This window comes from Geospiza fortis, unplaced genomic scaffold (genome assembly GCF_000277835.1).
Source record: "Geospiza fortis unplaced genomic scaffold, GeoFor_1.0 scaffold262, whole genome shotgun sequence".
NCBI classification, from domain to species: domain Eukaryota; kingdom Metazoa; phylum Chordata; class Aves; order Passeriformes; family Thraupidae; genus Geospiza; species Geospiza fortis.
The window spans coordinates 484,714-491,498 of NW_005054510.1; positions in this window are offsets into that span (position 1 = coordinate 484,714).

Genomic DNA, 6,785 nt, shown 5'->3' on the forward strand with positions numbered 1-6,785 from the left:
AAAATACCATGGCCAAAATACCCCAGGAACCAAAATGCCATGGCCAAAATACCCCATAAATACCAGTCCAAATGGCTAAAACATCCCACAAATGACAACTTGGCAAAAATACCCCAGGAACCAAAATGCCATGGCCAAAACACCCCCCAAACCAAAATACCATAGCCAAAATACCCCACCAACACCTGCCCACATGGATAAAAACCCCCACAAACCAAAATATCATGGCCAAAATACCCCACAAATGCCTGTCCACATGGCGAAAATGTCCCACAAAGCAAAATACCATAGCCAAAATATTTATATTTATATTTATGCTTGTATTTATATTTATATTTATATTTATGTTAATATTTATATTTATATTTATGTTTATGTTTATGTTTATATTTATGTTAATATTTATATTTATATTTATATTTATTTGTATTTTAAGACATTATATATTACATACAATATATATTATATATCATGTATAATATATATTTGTGTGTTATATATTATAATACATTCTATTATATTTATAAAATATATATGATACAAATATAATATTTATACATTCCTATTGTTTCGTATTTATTATTATAGTATTATATTTCTCTATATATTTATTTATAGATATCATTTTTATATATCATTTATTTATATCTATTATTTATTTTTGAACATCCCTTCTTCAAAGGGACATTACAAACACAGGTTCTGGAGGAGGAACCTTCTGGAAATTCCCATTTGCTGCGTAAAGCAGAAGATGAAATGCATGTTTTTATTGTTGGATTGTGCCAAGAGTCAGCCACCCCCAGCACCTCAGGCTGGTGCTGCTACCCCCAGCTCCCTCCGTGGCACTCTGAGGTGAACATATGCTGCTCTCTCATGGTGAAATAAGCATTTCAATAGCTCAGGAGCCTCCAGCAAATGAGTCAAATCTAATCCTCAATCAGCACTTGCTAGATCACTAACCCCAGAAAAATTATTTAATGCTGTTTATTGAAATATTATTATTATTATTATTATTATTATTATTATTATTATATTTTATTATTCATTAAGCTTTGCTGAGGGTCAGAAAAGCATAGAAAACACCCAAACAGATATGGGAGTGTCTGGAAATCCTTCCAGAGACAAATAAAAGAGATATTTTACAGCATTTGGCTGCTTTATCACTAAGGAACATTTTGTGTGGTTATAAAAGGTACTGAGTTAGACATGTGTTATAATTCCAGTTTTTCTCCCCATTCTTTATCCCTTTTTTTCCTCTTTTATATTCTCCTGTAAAGACTTCTGTATCCAAATACTGATTTGGGCATTCACAGGAATCCTCCCCTCCCAGCCAGTGCCTGCTTCACTCATGAAGCTTTGATGAGAGTCAGAAAAGCATAGAAAACACCCAAACAGATATGGGAGTGCCTGCAAATCCTTCCAGAGACAAAATAAAAGAGATATTTTACAGCACTTGGCTGCTTTATCACTAAGGAATATTTTGTGTGATTACAAAAGGTACTGAGTTACAGACACATTATAATTCCAGTTTTTCTTCCCATTCTTTTTCTATTTTCCACTCTTTGCTCCCCATTCTTTTCCCCATTTCCACTCTTTTCTCTGTTTTGTATTTCCCTGGAAAGAGATCTGTATCCAAACACTGATTTGGGGATTCGCACCAGTCCTGCAGCTCCCCTCCCAGCCAGCGCCTGCTTCACTCATGAAGCTTTGATGAGGGTCAGGAAACCATAGAAAACACCCAAACAGATATGGGAGTGCCTGCAAATCCTTCCAGAGACAAAATAAAAGAGATATTTTACAGCATTTGGCTGTTTTATCACTAAGGAATATTTTGTATGGCTATAAAAGGTACTGAGTTACAGACACATTATAATTCCAGTTTTTCTTCCCATTCTTTTTCTATTTTATTTCCAGTTTTTCTCCCCATTCTTTTCCTTTTCTGTCTTTTATATTTCCCTGGAAAGAGTTCTTTGTCCAAACAATGATTTGGGGATTCACACCAGTCCTGCAGCTCGCCTCCTAGTGAAATCCTTCCAGAAACAATAAAATAGAGATATTTTACAGCATTTGGCTGTTTTATCACTAAGGAATATTTTGTATGGCTATAAAAGGTACTGAGTTACAGACACATTATATTTCCAGTTTTTCTCCCCATTCTTTTCCCCTTTTTCTGTCTGTTATATTTCCCTGGAAGGAGTTCTGTATCCAAACACTGATTTGGGGTTCACAGGAGTCCTCCCCTCCCCAGCTGGTCCCAGCTTCACTCCTGAAGCATTTTGTATGGTTATAAAAGCTACTGAGTTATACACATTATCACTCCAATTTTTCTCCCCATTCTTTTCCCCGTTTCCACTCTTTTCTCTCATGTTATATTTCCCTGGAAAGAGTTCTGTAAAATAGGTTTGCTTTGGGGATTCAGATGTGATGGGATTTGAAGGCTTTGAGTCCCTCCCCAGCCCTGAGCTGGGGGAATGCTGTGACCCCACAGACCCCACAGCCAGGCTCTGCAGGAGCTGCTCTCATTTTCCATGGGGTTCATGTCAGGCAACGCTTCTCTGTCCCAGGAGCAGAATTCCAGGGCACACAAACTTCCCGCCCTGCCCCTGCCATTCCATGGGTTTGCAATCTTACACCAACAGCTCCCAAACCTCTTCCTGGTTTCACATTCCCTCCAGTGCTTGCCAAAACCCAAATCACAGAACACTTTATTTATAAAATTCCCCTTTCTGCGAGCCTCAGGAACAGCCTCACTTGTCTCATCAGCTGATCCAGTGTTTGAGCTCATCTCTCCAGCTGGGTTTGGTGTTTACAGCTGGGGAATTCTGCATTCTCCAAAAGTTAAACTCAACTTTTAAACCTGTTTAAACCTATTTTAACCCTTTAAACCTACGTTTGCTATTTACAGCTGAGGAATTCTGCATTCTCCAAAAGTTAAACTCAACTTTTAAACCTATTTCAACCTATTTTAACCTTTTAAACCTAGGTTTGCTATTTACACCTGCAAAATTCTGCATTCTCCAAAAGTTAAACTCAACTTTTAAACCTGTTTAAACCTATTTTAACCCTTTAAACCTAGGTTTGTTATTTGCAGGTGCAAAATTCTGCATTCTCCAAAAGTTAAACCAAACTTTTAAACCTATTTAAACCTATTTTAACCTTTTAAACCTAGCTTTGCTATTTGCAGCTGCAAAATTCTGCATTCTCCAAAAGCTGAACCCAACTTTTAAACCTATTTCAACCTTTTAAACCTATTTTGTTAAAACAAAATAGGTTTGCTACTTACAGCTGGAGAATTCTGTGTTCTCCAAAAGTTAAAACAAACTTTTAAAGCTGTTTAAACATATTTTAACCTCTTAGCGAATTTAAACCAATTTAAAGCTATTTTGTTATAGGTTTGCTATTTACAGCTGGAAAATTCTGCATTCTCCAAAGGTTAAACCAAATTTTAAGCCTATTTAAACCTTTTAAACCTATTTTGTTAAAACAAAATAGGTTGGCTATTTACAGCTGCAAAGTTCTGCATTCTCCAGAAGTTAAACCAAACTTTAAAACCTGTTTAAACCTCTTTTAAACTCTTAGCCAATTTAAACCTATTTTGTTATAGGTTTGCTACTTACAGCTGGAGAATTCTGTGTTCTCCAAAAGGTAAACCCAACTTTTAAACATATTTAAACCTATTTTAACCTTTTAAACCTATTTTGTTAAAACAAAATAGGTTTGCTCTTTACAGCTGGAAAATTCTGTGTTCTCCAAAAGTTAAAACAAATTTTTAAACCTATTTTAACCTAATAACCTATTTAAACCTTTGTTAAAACAAAATAGGTTTGCTATTTACAGCTGGGGAATTCTGCATTCTCCAAAACTTAAACCTATGGGGAAAAGGCATCAGAAACCCAAAAGGCAAATTATTATTTCACTGGAACAGAGCCATCAAAATTCCAGGATTTTTGTCACTGGGCAGCTCAGAATTGGTTTTCTCCATGTGCTTGTGAAGGGAATCAAAGCTGAGCTTTAGAGTAAGGATCAGCATTGTCACAGCAAGAACTAGAACTCAGGATTTTACATTTTCCAGGCATTAATCCATGCAGTTTCATTGAGACAAACACTTTTAATCATCAGCAGGGATAAATTCATCAGTCAGACAAATCCATTCTGTTTGGAAAATTCATCCACAAACACCAGAGGTTGATGTCCTAAAAGGAGACAGAGCAGTCCTGGAACTTTATTCCAATCAAGGGAGAGGCCATGGGGCATCCCCTGGGGTCTCTCCAATTTTTGGAGGACACAGCCTCCTTTTTATCCCAATTTCCATCCACATTTCCCTCTCTCTTTCCCCATTTCTGAGGTACTTGAGAGGTTCAGATTTCCCAATATACCTGATCCCAAAGATTCCCCTCTAATGTATAACCCTCCCTTTTAATTTTTAATTCTTATGGAATTTAGGGGTTTTTCTTCCCCATTGTTTCTTTCATCTTTCAATGTCCAGTTCCATTTATCAGCCAGCCTACAGTTTATTTGTAAAAGCAAATCTCTTTTTCCATTCATCAATCAGTGCAATCCTTCCCATTATTTCTTTTCTCTCCCAGTGCTGGTTTTATCCACCAGCAGCCCCACAGCTTGTTTGGAAAGACAAATCCCTCATTCCTCTCAGTTCCAAGCAGCAGCTCCCAAACCCAGCAGCTGCAGGAGGTACCTGAGCCCCTCTCACACCTGCAGAGCACAAACAAACCTTGCTTATCTTGGCCTGCCAACCACAGAGCCACAGGGATTTTTGGCTAAACAGCCAGGAGGGGTTTCAGAGGAAAGCTGGCAAACATTCCCAGCTCTTGGGCTGTTGTGCTTCTCTCCCTGACACCACTACAGGAGTTAAAGAAACATTTTCCCTGCTGGGATGTTTCACATTCTCCAACTCTGCTGAACTTTGCTCACCAATCCCTTTCCCTGTTTCCCTGTAAAACTCACAGCCATGAAGGGGCCTTAAACAGAGAAGAATTGAAGACAATTAAAGCATTTCTTTCTCTGCCCCAATCCTCAGCAGGATATTCCCTTCCCAAGTATTTACACCCATCTGCTCCTGAAAATTTAAGATATTTTGTCAACATAAATGTAAATCTTTACAAAGGTGAAATTCAATGTGTAGCACAAAGCTGAGCACTGCAGGGGACCTGACACAAGGTGCTGTTGTCACTTTCCAATATTCCTTTGGAAGGAAATACAGACACAAAATCCATTTTTTCCCTCCCACTCTCAAAAGCACAGGATTTGTATTCCACAGCTTCATCTCGCAGCCAGTGCTTTGACAGCTCAGACACCCAATTCCATCAGGAAATCCCCTGTTTTATTCCAAATGTATCAGTTTGTTGCCCGTGTTCCTTGGGCTAGCACTGCAATTCCAAATATTTGATAATTTAATTGCACAATTACCATTAAATGGCATTTTCACCACGGAGGTGGCAGCTCAGAGCCACAAGCAGGGGACATTGTCCCCAGGCTTGCAGTGACAATCAGAATTCCAGCCCAGGCAGAGCAGCCACCCCTCAGGGCTGCATTTCCAGCCCTGAATGACCCCGACAGACTGTGGAGTGTTTATTTGTTCTGCTCTAAATCCATCTTCCCCAGACTGCCACGTTGTGTTAGCTCCACATTTCCCTCCTTCAATTACTTCATTATTTCCATTTCTCTCTGATGCTGATACACGAACTTGCATCTTTTGTAAAACCTGAGCTCTCCCCTTTTAACGAGAACCTTTGCCTTTTTTACTTTTTCCACTCTACTTTTTTTTTTTGAGCTCATTCCTTAATCCTTCATTCCTTTCTTTTACTTTACTTTTTTTTTATTGCCTCATTCCTAAGGAATGCAAAACACTTAGGGAGGTGTAGGAGTTCCTGACTTCATTTTCTCCTCAGATCAGAGGAAACTGATCTCCACTTTTCCAGTAAAACACAACAATCAGCTGAGTTAACCCCTCTAAGAATAAAAAACAACAAAAAAAAAATCATCTCAGGAACTCAGCCTGGGGGCCAAGGGTGCTGAAGAAAGGAACAACACACAATAATGATCAGCAAACTCTGCAGAGCTCTCCCAGCAAACACACAGATGGCACACAGACACTCAAATGCTACACACAAACATTTCATGACATTTTGGAAGCAGCACATTTGGGTTTGAATACCCCAAGCTGTTACTCAGAGCAGCTTCTTTTTTTCTTTTTTTTTTTAATTCCTTTTTTTTTTTTTTTGCCACCAACAAAACTTTGCCTCGTTTCTTTTCATATTTCAACACACCCACAGCACAGATCTTTGAGCATGCTTGTAGTAAAACTATTAACATGGATTTGGATGTTGCTGTGATCACTTTGCTTCTCCCTCTTGAGTTGGAGGGAGCCAGAAGCCAACGGAAAGAGAAAAGCAATGTGCAAACCCATCAGGAGGAGACCTAAAGGATCAGATCCCTTCAGAAACTCTTCTTATTCCTGGAAGTGCTCCTTGAAGTGACTTTGAGGTGCCTCTGCCCGGTTGTTAAAGCTCTGTAGGAACAGCCCCAGCAGCCCTGAGCTTTCTCTGCCCAGCTGTCCCGGATTGCCAAGCACATTGTGTTCTATTTACCATCTGCACGGCAGTTATCTTCTGTTCTGTGGGCAGTTTTCCTTATCTCTTCCACACCCACCCCTCCCTCCAGGGAACACCTGCTGATAACAGCTGTTGAATGTCACTGCATGGCTGATAAGAACTACAGCATCCCACTGGGAGATGTGAGCCCAGAGGGAGGAGCCAAGCATTCCTACC